The following is a 16,360-nucleotide window of genomic DNA, read 5'->3' on the forward strand; positions in this document are numbered from 1 at the left end:
CATGTCTACAATGGAGTGGCATGTTTGTTATTAGAGATGTTTGTTATTATTAGCGTACAAGTGTTTCGGGAAATGGGAGGAAGATTTCAGAGAAGAGGTGGTATCTGAGTGGAGAATGCTTTTAAGGATGGGTGAAGAGTGAGGGGAGTGCATTGTGAGCAGAGGCGACAGTTTCATAAAGGCTTGAGGCTGTGAGAATATATGTTATGTTCAAAATGGCTAAACAGGGACCCCTGAATGTCTAGGACTGGGATATGTTAGAAGCTGCAGTAAGTAGAACCTGAAAGATATGGTGGGATAAAATAGTGAAAAATATTTCAAAGACATTGTTAAATCAATCATCATGTTTATTTATTGAGCATCTACTATGTGCTAAGTATGGAATCTGGCACTGGGACTACAATGTCAGGCAAACCAGAGTTGGTCTCTGCTTCACCCGTAGGATGACCACATGTTCCAGTCTCCTTCTTGTCCTGGAATAATTGTTAATAACATCTCCTTTTACTTTCAAAAGTGTTCCCATTTACACTGTAAGTTATATGATGATGCTACCTCAGAATTTCAGAAAGACAAACATTAATCAAACAATCACCCAATATGTAACTTCAGATTGTGCTAGATATTATGAAAGAAAGATGCAGAGGGCTATTACAGCAAGCATTGGAAAACAGCTTCATTCACCACAGGAATTTAGATTTCTCTGCAGGCAAAACAGAGACAGAGGTTTTTAAGTTAGAGATCAGATCTTAGTTTTAGAAGTCATGGCATTTCTGTGCTTGTTGAAGACTTCTCTCTCCTCTCTCTCTCTTTTTTTTTTCTTTTTTCAGAGTCTTGCTCTGTCACCTAGGCTGGAGTGCAGTGGTGTGATCTTGTCTCACTGCAGCCACCACCTCCTGGGCTCAAATAATCCTCCCGAGTAGCTGGGACTACAGGTTCCTGCCACCATGTCCAGCTAATTTTTGTATATATATTTTTAATAGAGATGGGGTTTTACATGTTGCCCAGGCTAGTCTCAAACTTCTGGGCTCAAGTGATCTGCCCACCTTGGCCTCCCAAAGTGCTGGGATTACAGGCATGAGCAACTGTGTCTGGCCCCTCTCTCTTTCTCTTTAATGTCTCCTAGTTATTGTCAATAAGAATTGGAGAAAATCCAATTTTCATTGTATAGACTTTCACAGTGTAAATGTACTTTTTTCTTCAGAGTTGCAGAGTGAAAAGTTCAAAGCAAATACGTCAGCCAAAGCTCGCTTTCTGTCCTAGCTCTGCCTAGAGCCAGCTGCCTGACCCTGGACAAGTTACTTGTCCTGAGCCTTGGTTTTCTCATCTTTTATTTTTATTTTTATTTATTTATTTTTTTTTAGAGATGAGGTCTCACTTTGTCACCCAGGCTAAAGTGCAGTGGTGGGATCATAGCTCACTGCAGCGTCAAACTCTTGGGCTCAAGCGATCCTCCTGCTTCAGCATCCTGAGTCCCTGGGATTACAGGTGCGAGCCACCACTCCCAGTTCAAGTTTTCTCATCTTTAGGAAGAGAGTGGTCATTCCCACCTGCAAGGGTAGCTGTGAGGACTGGAAATATGGTGAGTAAAGTGACTAGTACAGTGCTGGCCACATGGTAGGCATTCAAAAAACAGCACCTAGTTAGTTAGGGTTTTCTGAGCTTGTGATTGTCTCAGAACGGGTGCTATGACTGGTGTAGAAATGCATTTCATAGAAGACACACCACTGTCTGTTACAGGGAAGAGAGTGTAGGTCAGTGGGCAAGGAAGGGAAGGGAAAGGGCTGCTAGTGTTTCCGCCACTAGAAGGAAATTGGGTTGGAAAACAAACACCTGCCCTTTTTAGTTGGACTTTACATGGCCCTTAAGAACCAGAACCTACAGACCTGGTGTGCTAAGCAGAGTAAGAAAGAGGCATCTAATGGTGTATGCACTAAAAATCCAGACCGCCCTGCATAACCAGGACCTCCTGGGAACGTCTGGGAAAATCAGACAGTGAGGCTCCATCTTGCTTTTGTCTTCTCTTCCTCATTCCTCGGGCTTGTATATAACTCCCTCTGTGGGCAGAGGAAGACCCCTGATAGAGGGATGCAGGCAGACACTGCACTGAGTGAGCCTGAGAAGATGGGGACAGAGCAGGCTGCACGGGGTTGGAGGGAGGAGGAACTAGGAGCCTCCGCCCAGTGGCTATGTTGGAGCTAAAAGTGCTGTGACCACTTCCGTCCAGGTCTGGCTTGTGTCCTGACTGGGAGACCAGGTTGCTGGAGTCTGCATCTCATTTTCTTTCTGATTTGCCTCTGGTGTTGTTCTGCTGTGTGTTGGTTTTCGAGGGCTGCCATAACAAATGACCACATCCTGGATGACCGTTTGTTTTCTCACTGCTCTGGAGGCTAGACTCCAAAATCAAGGCGTTGTGAGGATTGTTTCTTCTGATGTCTCTCTCCTTGATTTGTAGATGGCCACACCTTCCCTCAGTCTTCACATGGTCTTTTCTCCCTGCATTCTTGTCTGTGTCCTAATCTCCTCCTTTTATAAATGCCCCTCATAATGGATTAGGGCTCACTCTCATGACCTCGTGTCACCTTAATTACCTCTGTAAAGACCCTGTCTCCAAATACAGTTAAATTCTGAGGTACAACGTGTTAGGACTTCAACACATGAATTTTGCGGGGATGCAATTTAGTTCATAACAGACAGCTGGGCAAGTTGCATCTTTGGTCTTCATCCCTTAGGAGAGGAAAAGTGGCTTGGTTGGCCTACTGAGCCTCTTTCCTCGGAGAGGAGTTGAATCAGGAAGCTGCAAGCTTCTCGAAACAGTGCAAATCCCTCTCTAAACTCTCTTGGCTTTACCCAGAGCCAATGGATAATCCACTGCCTGCTTTGGGGTTCCTGGATGCTTCCTCTTGCTTCCTCAAGCCTGATTTTAGGATCTGGGATCTGCTTTGCTTCTGGTGGAGAAATAGGTGTCTACTCTGAAATTACTTCTCCTTGGGACTGTTCAAATGTATTTGTCTTGTCTTTTGCAGACGTTCCTTTAACAGAAAAGAGCTCTCAGCCCTCAAATATCCCATGCAGAGGGCTCACCTACTGCAGGATAAGAGAGCCAAGTAAATTGCTACGCTTTTTCCATTCATCCCTTCCTTCCTCTGCAGGGAAAGGCAGGAGACCACACCTGTGTTTGTGATATTACAGGCACGCTGAGATCCACAAATGTGTCATTAGCCCACCAGGTTGGCACAGAACGGCTGCATCTGAAGGTGATTTAACACAGGTAGAACCCTGCTTACAGATGGGCGGGCTTCCAAAGATTTGGTTGTAGCTTAGTTATTATGAATCAGGAGTGTTTTCCTCTCATAGGAAAAGTGTTAAATGCAGAGGGAGGTTTTCAGGGAACTCCTCAAAAATCGATCTAACTCACACGTAATTAAAATATGAAATATGATCATTTCTGTCCCCAACACCCAAATTTCATACATGCCATTGTTCCAGTGGGAAAATATATTGTGAGTTCCAACTGTGTGTATCGGGACCAGTGCTTTCCGCTCATGTGTAGCTCACCTGACAGTAGCTTCATGGAAAGAGGGTGTTTTTGGGAGGGACAGAAGGATGATACTGGGCCAGATACTTCCGGACACCAGTAAAACAATAGGTAAAGAGTGTAAATTATTCACATTTTTAAAAGCAGGACCATATAGTTGATTACATTTATGTAATCATGATAACCCTGCAAGGGTAAGTATTATGATCTCCATTCTAGAGAAATGGAGTGTAAGACTCAGAGATGTCAAGAGACACTTCAGGCTCACACAGCAGAGACAGTTGCTGCCCTCAGAATGGAATGCATCTCACATCTGCATCTGACCTCTAGGTCAACCTCTCTTCACCTTGGCTGTGGTAGGGAATTCAGTTTCTGGGTGTTAATGTGTCCAGCAATCCCAGCGAGTCTGTCTGGCAGGACGCAGAAGCCCATTCTTCTCTAGAAATGACCATGACCCTGGGAAGGGCTAGGACAGGGCAATTCGTGCTGCTGCTGTGTGAGGGCCAGGCAGAGGTTTGGAGGTGATGGCAGCCTGTGCAGACTGCAGAGCTTTTAGGATAAATGGTGATTTTCCTCCTTGGTGATTTCCCAAGGCCACTGAGGCCTGACAATTCTGGCAGGGAAACCAAATTTAAATGAGTCCCTTTTCATGTCTGCCTGAGGGGTAGACATTAGTCAGAGAGCTAACAACCTTTCCTGACTGTTTCCTGTGTTCTGGACACGGTATATGGGGGTTGTGAAGAAACACAGTCATTATTCCAAAGGTATTTTGTACCTGGACAAAATAAAACAAACAGAGAAACAAATACACACAGGAAATGTGGAACAAGTTAGGGTAGATTCCTCCACCTGCGAAGTGAACTGCAGAGGGCGCCTGTGAGCATCATCAGTTAGGGGTGGGCTCACTCAGAAAAGGCTTCTGACTTGGCGGTGAAAAGTGCTATAGAATGTGAGCATTGGAAAGGCGTTTCGGTTTTTAGTCCAACCCCTATATTTTCTTTCAGATCAGAAAACTGAGGCCCAGGGAAGTTAGTGACTGGCCTATGAGTTTTTCTTTTGCTTTGGAGACAAGGTTTCACTCTGTCACCCAGGCTACAGTGCAGTGGTTCAATCTGGGCTCACTGTAATTTCCACCTCCTGGGCTCAAGTGATCCTCTCACCTCAGCCCGCTAAGTACCCGGGACCACAGGTATGCACCACGATGCCGGGGTAATTTTTTTTTTTTTTTTTTTTTTTTTTGAAACGGAGTTTTGTTCTTGTTGCCCAGGCTGGAGTACAGTGGTGTGATCTTGGCTCACTGCAACCTCCGCCTCCCGGGTTAAAACGATTCTCCTGCCTCAGCCTCCCAAGTAGTTGGGAGGACACCATGCCCAGATTTTTTTTTTTTTTTTTTGTATTTTTAGTAGAGACAGGGTTTCTCCATGTTGGTTATGCTGGTATCAAAATCCTGACCTCAGGTGATCTGCCTGCCTCGGCCTCCCAAAGTGCTGGGATTACAGGCGTGAGCCACTGTGGCCGGCCTGCTAATTTTTTTTTTTTTTATTTTGTAGACATGGGGGCTTCCTATGTTGCCCAGGCTGGTTTCAGACACCTGGGCTCAGAAATCTGCCCCCCTTGGACTCCCAAAGTGCTGGGCTTACAGGCATGAGCCACTGTGCCCAGGCCTGGCCTAAGGTTTTAAGCTAGTAAATGGGAGAGAGAGGATGAGAATTCAGGTTTCCTCACTCTGTGTAAGTTGCTCATAATTACATTGGAAGGGGATGGGGAAAGAACCAATTAAAAAAGATGTCAGAGGAAGGAAGTGGAGATAGTGGATTTTACAGACAGGAGTCCATGTGGAGGAGAGGTAAGAAATTGGGTAAATAAGGGTGTGGGAACCAGGTGGCCAGAGCCTTGAAGGTTGAGTGGATACAATTTTTGTGTTTTTCCTGACTGACAATAAGGGACAGAGGGATAGAGAGACAGCCATGTTAACTCCCAGGGGCATCTTCTGCTGACATTGTTTGTGTAATAAAAACGGTTATTCTGCAAACAGCCCATTTTAAATCAGATGCCCAGACTTTCGGCTTGTTGAATTCACCCAGTGTGGTAATCTGGGCCAGAAATTTTGACCTCTTTGCTCTACATTGAAATATAATGTATAAAATCCCAGATTTTGTGGACTCTTCCAGTCAAGCCTCTTGTTTCTTAGTCTGACTAGTGATAAGGACCTTTGCTACACAGAATTGAATTTTCATTGGCCAAATCTCAGGCCTGCCTTCCCTTTCCCCACATATCTTGGGTAGGACCCCATAGGGCTCCTTAAAGAAGCAGACTTGTGTGTGGATGCTGGATAGGGACAGAAAGGAAGTGAGAGGGCAAGGAGCCTGCTGGGGAGGCCATGAGAATACACGGCTTGCAACCGATTCTCTGCTTGCTGCCATTGGTTTGTTGGTATTGCAGAAACATGGCTCCAGCACCAGGGGAGAATGTAAGGGTCAAGAACTGCAAATTGTAAACCACAGTGAAGTGAGATGAATCAATCTGCAGTGACCTAAGAGACAGGAGGAAAGCCTGCTAACAGGAGGCTTAGAAAAGGCTCCAGAATATGCCGGGCTGCAGGAGACCATGGTCAGGCCAGCTCTGTCCACTTGGACAACCAGGCTTGGTCAGGTTTGATCGCAGGGTTGTCAGGGAGCAGACCAGGCCAGCTGGGACCAGAGAGTATCTCCCCAGCAGTGCTTAAGAGGTCAGGGTTCAAGATGGTTCCTTGGAGCAAGCCAGCTTTTCCACCGCGGTCACAGACCCTGGAGAGGAAAGCAGCACTTTTGTTTACACGGTTGTCATTCTTTTCTGATTTGTAGTACGTATTTGTTAAAGAAAATATAGAAAACCTACAGGAGAAAAGAGGATATTATCCACAATCATACCACTAAAGGTAATCACTGTTAATATTTTAGGGAATTTCCTTCCAATCTGTTTTTTTTTTTTTTCTGTGCATACATATCTTAAAACAAAATTAGAGTCATATTATATTTGCATTTTTATAGTTTTTTTAATTTAATATTATATGATGAGCCTATTCCCATCCCTTTCATATTATTCTACAATATCTTTTCTTTAATAGTTTCATAGTATTCAATTTTGTGGATTTATATACATTTAGTTAATCTTTATAACTGTATATTTAGATTTCCTGCAAATTTGCACCATTGTAAACATTACTGCAATGAACATCTTTATATTGTAATAATCTTTGACCATATTTCTGATTGTTTCCTTAGGAGACACTTTCCTAGAAGTGGAATCACTGTTTCAAAGGCTCTTGTTATATGCTGGTTAATTGCCCCCCTCACCTCCCCCCACCTGAAGTGTTATATCAATTTACACTCTCATTAATCAGTGGCTATGACAGTGCCCATCTCACTGCACCTTTGCCAGCACTGTGAATTATTATATTCTTTAAGTGGAAGGTTGCCTTTTCAGAGTGATGCTCAGCTGACTGATAGCATAAGCTTTGAACGTGGCAGCTAATTTCTTTGTGTTTATTAGCAGAGCTTAGCAGATCTATATGTGAGAGCATTAGAAAACCTGGGGAGGAAAGAAGGCTGTATCTAATCCACAGGTAGCCATGTGTACAGGGAGGGAGAGAGGAGACCTGTGTATGAGGTGGTACTTGATTCATACTTCTCCAAAACTCATACTGTATGAAGCTGCCAGGCAAACCCCCCCCCCCAAAAGCTCTTGCCCAGAAATGCTTCCTGACTGATCAGGAAATGAGAGAACAAAGCAAGCCTACACAAAGACGGGCTTAGTACTCTGGAAGGCCAGTGATGTGCAAAGCCCCTGACGCTAAGCAGAAATGAAAACGCTAATGGTGAGACACCCAAAGAAAATGTATTCCATATGCACAGGCCAGCCGGCTGCAAAGGAATACAAATGCAGTTAGGGATTAGCCGGCAGGAGCAAGAGCAGCCTGGATAACTTGGGAATTGCTTTCCAGCTTGCTTAGGCCAGTTGTAGCTAAAGATACTTGGGGCACTGAATTTGACCTTTTTTTCTGACTCTGGCATCAGAGAAACTTATCAGTATTGCGGTCCATTTTAAATAATTACAAAAGCCCCAATTTATTGGACAAGCCCTGTAGAGTTTCGGGTGCCTAGTCTGCACCCAGCACCCATGCTAGTGCTTTTATGCAACATATATACTCCCCAGAACAATTCCATGAAGTAGGAGTCATTATCCCTATTTCCTAGATGAGAAAATTGATGCACAGTGAGATTAAGTAACTTGCCCAATTCATCAAAATGGTGGAGACTGGATCTTAAATCAGACCTGTCTAGTCTCACTCTCTGTGTTCTTTGCACCACCATGCTTTTGTAGGGCCTGATTTTGGACTGCTGCATTACAAGTGCTCCCCAGCCCTTCTGAGTCTTCTGCCTGCACTGGCTGATAAAAGGCAACAGGCTTCTTATTCTGTCCGTCACATTCTGCTGTGCTAGTGGAGACACAGCAGAGATAAGAATGAGGCATCCTTAGGGTGGAAAGTGGCCAACAGATCTTGGTGTGTACTTCCTTGTGGCTGGTGAGCCAAGTCCTTGTAGGCAGGACATTCCGAGAGGGCCCTGGTGATGGTCGGGGGAGTGGTGATCTAACCTATGTTTTCCCTGCTATGGATGCTGCAGGCACAGAATTCCTAGAAGATAGACCATCAAAGAAATGGCTCCAGTGTCCATAGGAGGGTTGCAACTTTTTGGTCATCAGACTCCAGGCTGTGGCTGGAAGAAATGCTTTTCCTATCTCTGACTTCTCTTGAGACCTCTGTCTTGTCTTGCAAGAGAATTTCATGGGTGTCAGGAAGTAGAAGGGATGTAGAAGGAAAGAGGAAGTACTACTCCCAAGGAATCTCCAGGAGACCTAGGAAATTGGCTAGTGCCCAGACAACCCCTAACTTCCCTTCTCATTAGGGCCTACTCCAATTCCCCTAAATCTTCCCACTGCAACACACATTGTGCTGACCAAGGAGAATCTTAGTGCTGACTTGCTGTTTTGCTGGAAAAGCACTGGACAGACAAGAAGAGGATTTTTTTTTTTTCTATTAAAAAAACAAAACAAAACAAAACAAGACAAAAACCAAAGCACAAAGCTTTTAAGTTAAGTGCTGGGGATTTGATGGCTCAGAGTAAAATGGCAAATGGCTTTTGTCTAACTGAGAAAACCCAGGGTCCTCTAGTCTGGGGTAGGACCAATCCATGGGTAGAAGGTGACCCATCCATGGTTTTGCTCAAAGCCGGGTACAGTCTCTGTACCCAGATTCTGAGGCTCCAGGATGTGGCACACCTAGAGGGTACTAATGTTAGTAGCATTTACTGAGTCCTGTGTGTGAGCTACAGGTGTTAAATGCTAGGTATGTCATCCCATTTAATTCTCTGGGCGTTGCCCTGCAGCATCAGGCCCATTTTGCAGGAGGGGACATTGATGTTTAGAGAGGTGTGGTATTTGTTCACGATCATATATGTGGTCGGGGCAGAGATGGGGTTCAAACCTGGAAACCCGCAACCAGAGTCCATGCTCACAACACGATTCTCTATGATTCTGCTTTCCAGGGACCAAGGGTTCATGCTTTAGGAAAAACTATGTAATTTTTTTTCCTTATTCCTTGAGTACTGCAAATAAATACCCACGATAAGGCCTCTGGGAGAAGTTTCCAAGTCAGCTCAATACGATTAAAAAGGATCAATAGGACCCAACCCGTCTGTTGGGTTTCTAGTCTGTCCCCGAGTGGGACAGGTGGTCAAAAGCATGGCACTGCTGTGTCTGCTCTCCATCCCTGCTGAAACCACTCTTTGTTCTTGATAAATAAACAGCCTCAAAAGGGGTTACTCCAAATGGGTAAGGTGTCCTCCCTCCCTAACCCCATAGCCTAACTGTGAGTATGTTTCAGAGGAAAATCCTTGTTTGGCTGAAGTAGGAGGAATCATAAAAACACACTGGGCTTTAGAAATGTAAATATCTGCGCAGTGAGATGGATGAGGATGATGGATAGATGCCAGAGGAAGCCTGGATGTGAGAATCTGGCAGACAGAGATGGATGTGAGGAAACACAGGGAGTGAGAGGAAAGCAAAAGGCAAGAAGCCACATGCATGGGTGGAGACAGCAGCTCAGGAGTGGCCGGAGCCTGTAAAGCCTCAGGGGCTGGGCTCAGCAAACGCAAAGCAAGGGAGAGGCAAGGCCGACAAGATTCTGTGGCAGAGATAAGGGAAGTATGGCCCCTTGGGCGAGATGAACCCAACACAGACAGAAGCTTACGAGCATGCCCAGGGCTTCCCGGAGAGGAGTAGGTGGGACTCATGCTAGATATAGAGCAGCGATCCTTCTAGACGGGCAGGATCAGCACAATCTGGGAACTCATTAGAAATGCACATTCTTAGGCCCCGCCCCAGATCCGGTGAATCAGAAACTCTGGGGCCCAGTCCAACATTCTGCGTTTTAGCAAGCCCTTCAGTTGACTTTGATGCATGCTAAAGTTTGAGAGCATCCTGAATGGAGGAATGGGGAGAATGAGGAGGACGAGATCAAGAAGGTGTAGAAGTTTAGAATTTAGGGTACGTGTCTGACAGAAAAAACACAAAGAGCCATTTCATTCTAGCAGAAAAAGTGGGCAATACATGGGAAATGCGGAGGGCCCTCAAAGGAGGGCTAGATAATGTGAGGAGCTACGCTTAATCATTGCTGGGACAAGGTCGGATGTGCAGGAAGAACAGGCTAGCGGAAGGTTTGTGAGCCAACCTGGGGACAAGCAGCCTAGTGAGGGGCCCATGATTGTGATGGTGTCGGAGTGCTAACAGGCCTCCCAACACAGTGCACTTCAGGTTTCCATTGACCTGTAGAAGAGCACTGGTGTGTTCAAGAGACATTAAAAGAGGGGTGCTTCAGAGAATTGAGGTTCCCATGGACTTGGAGGGGTAGCCTCTGCTCCCAATTCCTTGTTGTCCTGGCAGAAATTCAACCAAGGGCTAACATGCCCAGAGAGTCTTTTGTTTGAATGTTGCCTTTTTTTCCCTTCCCTCACAGAAGCCCTGAGCTCCCTCCCCTAGGTGACAAGCACTTACAAGGCAGGGTCTGGGTCGCCAGTGTGCAGAGTGTGCAGGCTGTGCCCCATGCCCAGGGCGATGTGCCATTAGGCACCGAGTTCAGGGTTCATGTTGTGTTGACAAGAGCGGGAGAAGAAGCCTGCTCGGGGGAGGCGGGTGGGCCAGAAGACCTCAGCCTTCCAGCTCTCTGTTTCTACAAAACCAGCTGACGAATGTCTCTGCCATCTTCATCAATCTGTTTTTCTTATTGTTATTTTCTTTCTTTGTGCATTCCTGTTATTGGAAAGAAATGGGTGGACTGACAGCTGAAGCTGCTTCTCTCTGAACCTTGACATTTTGGTTGCCTTGCTTCAGGCTGATGCCCAGACAGCCTGCACAGACAGGGCTCCCCAGATATCCCCACTGCCAGTCCCCAGCAGCAGAAGGGCCCAGGCTCTGGGCACCTCACTAGTACTCACTTATTACTACAAAAACCTTGTAATGGCCCAGGGAAACTTTTGCCTGGGTAAATAACCGTTACTGAGCTTATAATTTTGAAAATGTTCATTTTGGGCCTTTTTAATGTAGATTCAAATCTGCTCTGGAGATTGCACTTTAAGAAAAGGCACTTTTGTGTAACCTTCCATTTGGATTAACTGGCAGACCACCTGGAGGCCTCTTACGGACCACACCTAGAGACCCACTGTGTTAGCAGACAGCCTAGGTGGAGGGAAATGGCCGCCGCTCCCGTTAATAGATCAGAAGGAACAGGCTAATGAATTTGAGAGGGATTTGTTTTTTTAAACTCAACACCCAGTTGAAAGCAATATCCATTAGTATAGCACACTGAACACCACCATGAACTCTTAGGCTGATTGGAAGAGACAAGTCATAAATTTCTCCTATTAAAGTTCTTGACTGGCAATATCAGGCAGAGACTAATGACTTAAAAAAATAATATGTTCAAATGTCATCAGAATACAGATGACCTGGGTTCTGGCCCCAGCAGGGGATGCGAGTCTGATGTCCTGGACAAAGTAGAGTCCATTAAATGTTTGGGGTGGGCTACATGGCACCATACGTTCAATAGGAATATTTTCTTTTCAATCAAAGGGAGATACTCCAGTGATGTCTGTAGGGACTGTATTTCCTCAATAAGGCAGTTTTGAGGTGAAGGCGAAAGCACTGATTTAGGAAACCCGAGGGGACCCTCAGCAGAGAGTTCTGGTTCTCGTGTGCTCTGAGTTGGGATCACTTACAGAAAGGCTTCAGCCGGGCACACCCGGGGAGGAAGGCAGTGAACGCAACCTGGACGCTGGATGGCTCTGAGCCTGCCGTGTTGCTTTAAGTCCCACCTTCTCGGTCTTTCCGGATCGGCACTTGAGAGGTGTTGCTTCCTTTTACCCCAACCATACCCTGTCCTCACATGAAATTCCAGTGCTCCCTCCTTCCCACTCTCTCTCCAGTCAACCCACGACGCCCTTATCCCAGGGTGAGAACCAACTTCACCACAGAAACCTAATATTTGTGTATTTGTATAAATGAATGTTTATTGCAGAATAGCTTCTGCATATTCTTCCTGCCAGTACGGACTTTATTTTCTAATGGAAATTCTCACATCTGTGGTTCTTGATTTGGTCTGCTCTTGGCTCTATCCCACTCCTGCCCCAGCATCTTAGTCATCCACAGTCTCCAGTGGCTCAGGCAGGGGCATTACCCAATCTGTAATTGAGTGAGGGTACATGAGCATTCTTAGGACTACCTTTAGAAGAAAGGAATGAGCACAACTTCTAGGGATTTGGGGCCCAGGCTGGAGAAAATCCTATCTTTGATGAGGTCCAAGCTTTTATTTCTAAGCACCACAGCTGCCTGGGAAGACATCTGGCTCTGGGAATTGACGTCATAGAGAACTGGGCCTGGCTATCTGCATTTCAAGCTTGACTCCAGAACTCCCCCATCATGCTACCCCGTGACACTCTATAAAGTGCAGAGCCAAGTCTGCCTCGGAGGAGACTCATCACAGTTATGCCATCAGCACTATTTTATATGAAATCATTCCAGGGTTTACAGTCACCTAAGCTTGCTACAGGTGCCACAGTGCCTGGAGGATTAGGCAAGGGGTCTGCATTAATCCCCAACCAATCTTAGTGGAGACAGAGCCTGACTTGGATCCTGACATGAGAGGATACATTCCTGCCTCCCTTTTGCCCTGACCCCCTGAAGCCTCGCGCAGGAAAATGGAGCATCTAGAAGGCATCTAGTCTTGGGAGGTTCTGAGATCATTTCTTTCTCTTCCCTCTCCAGCCCCTCCCCACTTTTTTATTTTTTATTAACAAGGATAAAAGTAAATGGGAACTCGAAACAATAAGGCATGGAAAATCGCAGAAATAACTTAATTAAGTTTTTAAAGATTTCCATGCTTGAATAAATTAGCCTTCCTGCAAATGTCACAACATTCAGAAAAAAAAAAAAATTGTAATCAATGGAGCACAATGCTTCCCTGCTCTTTATTTAAACGAAAGCTCCATTGGTGCGTTTCCTTTTACCCCTGTTCCTCCCCTGCAGCTGCTGCTCCCTGGCCCCCCTCAGCTTCAGGCAAGGGCACCAGACTCTCACATCAGCATATTCTGCTGCTGTTCGGAAAAGTGGAAGGATTGCAGGTGGGGGCAGGCGGTGGGAGGGCCACTTGGGGAGATTTCTCTTGGCCAGAGTGAGAGTATGCTATGGTTCTGGCTCTCCTTTGAAAGGTAGCAGAATCTGATCTCTCTATGGGGTTTGGCTTCTCCTAGGCGTGAGCAAAAGCTGGGAGTCAGGGAGATCTTTTCTTCAGCACCAGGATGAGAGTATGATGAGGAGTCAGACCCAACTCTGCAGGGCGAGGGATAGGGGCCATTTCCCACCACCCTCTCCAGTGCCTTTTTCCCCTTTTCAGGCCTTTCCCCATAACCGGGTCTGAGAAGATTGCAGGAAAGCAGGCAGGAGAAAGAGAAAGATGGAGGGGAAAGGAGAGGGCCCAGGTTCCCCAGGGCAGCAGTCCTGCCTTCAGCCAGATGGACAGATTTCCATCGCCATTGAGACGCAGGGCAGATTGCTCAGCTAATGAGTACATGCCACTGCGCTGCTGCTGCTGCTGCTGGACTGGAGTAGTGAGTGATGTCATGCTGGCTGCCCAGCCCTGCTATAATGCAGCTGTCAGGGCCCCGTGGGGAAAACTTGGGGAGAAATACGAGAAGCCTAAAAAGCAGCAAAAGGCCCAGTCAAGTGAAGGGAAATGGAATTACAGTAATGCTGAAAGCAGGCACACTAGAGAATTAAAACACTTTGTTTTGGAACCAGAGTCTACTCAACCTGGGTTATTAAATTATTTATTGTTTGCGTCTCCAGTAATGGGAGAGACTAATGGGGGGAGCAATCAGCCAGGGCAGAGATTATTTTAATTATCAGGTACATTTGGGACCGCCCCTGCATAGAGCCTGGTGCCCCTTGAGCACAGGGTCGAGTGACGTGGAAATGGGATCAGATTCATCGGATCCATTCACTGAACTAACCCTGAGACGGACTGTGTGATGATCCTTCAGACTTAACATGGGAAACGTCAGCCTGTTTCCCAAGGACGCCCCATGGCCCAAAATGGTTCTGCTTTTACGACATTGCATGTTGATGGGTAGCCATCCCACGTGCCCTCAGTGACTCACAACCTGCCAGCACCACCTGGTGTGAAGCGAGGATGGTGAAAGGCCTGAAAGGAAGTGAGATGGGGTCTAGGAAATCGAAGCAGCCTCTGGATAATCCATCCGGCTTCCCAAAGTGTTAGGATTACAGGCATGAGCCACCGCACCCAGTCGATGTGGCACGGTTTCTATGTGCCATGCACCAGGCATTGTGATAAGCATTTTACGTTTATTTATTAATTAATTAATTTATTTATTTTTGATCTTTTATTTGATCTTCGTAGGATCCTCCTCAAGAGAGTAACTATGCATCATGGCTTGTTCCTTCTGATTTGTGCCTGTTGCCTCAGAGTAATTATTGAGGGCACCTTCCTCTCGTTCTCAGAGTCCCTGTTTAGATCATAAATTGTTATGCCCATTTTGTGGGTCAGAAACCGAGGCTTGGAGATTTGCCTAAGCCCTCTAGCGGTAAGTGACAGGCTTTATACTGGCTCTGTCTGGCTCCGGAGCCTGAACTCTTACATGTTTTACTACCATACTACACTGCTTTAGAGCTGGAGAACAGGGGAGGCAGGGAAATGAGATTGCTGTGGTTTTTGTCTTTCCTCTGATAGGAAGCAAAATCTAATCTCTCTTTAGGGACTGTGGGACTCCTGGTTCAAGCCAGTTTGAGGAAGCAGAAGGTGCCTGTTGACTGACAGGTTAGCAAGGTGGCATAAGAAGAGCAGCTACCCTCCTAATCCAAACCCCCAGGGTAGGCTCGTTCTCATTCCAGGGGGCCTGGAGAGTCAAGGCTGGGACTAAAGGCAGCTCTTTGCCATGAGGTGACCTAAATCTTCACTACCACTTCTTCTCCTTCTCCTTCTCCTCCTCCTTCTCCTCCTCCTCCTCCTCCTCCTCCTCCTCCTCCTTCTCCTTCTCCTTCTTCTTCCAGTTTCAATAGGTTTTTGGGTAACAGATGGTGCTTAGTTGCATAGATAAGTTCTTTAGTGGGGATTTCTGAGATGTTGGTGCACCCATCACCCAGGAAGTGCACACTGTACCCAATGTGTAGTCTTTTATCCCTCACCTTCCTTGCTCTTCTTAAGGTCCAGTTATCTGGGCAAAGGGCCAGGAATCTGAGCCTCTGCTCCAGTCCTTGGCCTCTGGCCTGAAACCATAAGAAATGACAATAAGAAAACTACCCTCAAGTCAACTTGATTCCCTGCCCATGACATACAAAGGCCCATCCAGTTTGCAGATAAAAGGCTGGTTTAACCAGGCTGCTGTTGGTCAAGTGGCTGTAAGTGGTGCCTGAGGAATCCATATTGTTGTTAGGAACTTGCAAACTGTTGATGTAAAGGGCTGGGGTGGAAGACTTCGCTTCTGTAATTAGAACTGGTTTCCTTTTTCCTGCAAATTTGGGGACTCTCCTGTTATTAATGACCTTTTTGGATCCATGCCCAGGATTTAGAGATATTGTCTTTGGATCCAGGTAATGAGGTCGCTACTGATCCTGAACAAATGGGAGAAGTTATTTAATAATTACTCTGCACTATCTGTCGGTGACCTTTCATTTGTCGAGATGAGACGCATCTGTTTATCATCACCCCCACGTGGAAGATTTTGATTTTCCGGGATTAGTTTCTCCTGGATTGAATCCATTTTGCTTTCTGCCTTTTTAGGAAAGTTTGCCATTTAAAGATACCACATGCTGTAGCAGATGAGGGAGCTGCACCTGAAGTGATATGAGTGGGAACCATCTTAGGCTGGAAACTCAAGTTCTTCTTAGTCTGGGTGCACAATCAACTTCTACAGCTGACAGACTTATGTGCTGCTGAGGCGACTCAGTGGCTTGTCAGTGGTTTCTGGAGGCAAGACTCGAGATTTGAAGTTTGAGAGCAAATAAGCCTCAAACTATGGAGAGAAGCTAGGAAGAGATTAGGCTTTTTCTCTTTTCTGCGCTTAACAGTGAGATGGATAGATGGCCCAGTGTGCTCAGTGGCTCTCAGCTGGGGAGAATGAGGATGCCATAACTGGGCAGACGTGGTGGTGGACAGAACAGAGCCAGAGCTCAGAGAGGCTCTCTGAGGGCCCCCAAAGAGACATTCCTCCCCGTACC

At 46.2% G+C, this 16,360-nt stretch overlaps 1 long non-coding RNA gene across 1 annotated transcript; it reads right to left on the reverse strand.

The window, feature by feature from the left end:
* Window positions 1-329: 329 nt before the first annotated feature.
* On the reverse strand, window positions 330-3,145 carry LOC111540042. The gene is made up of 2 exons (XR_002730875.2): window positions 1,932-3,145; window positions 330-1,568 (listed from the first exon to the last, which is right to left on the reverse strand). It is a non-coding gene; the product is annotated as an uncharacterized LOC111540042 (long non-coding RNA).
* Between the last annotated feature and the right edge of the window lie 13,215 nt (window positions 3,146-16,360).

Source organism: Piliocolobus tephrosceles, chromosome 13, assembly GCF_002776525.5.
Source record: "Piliocolobus tephrosceles isolate RC106 chromosome 13, ASM277652v3, whole genome shotgun sequence".
In the NCBI taxonomy this organism is placed as follows: Eukaryota; Metazoa; Chordata; class Mammalia; order Primates; family Cercopithecidae; genus Piliocolobus; species Piliocolobus tephrosceles.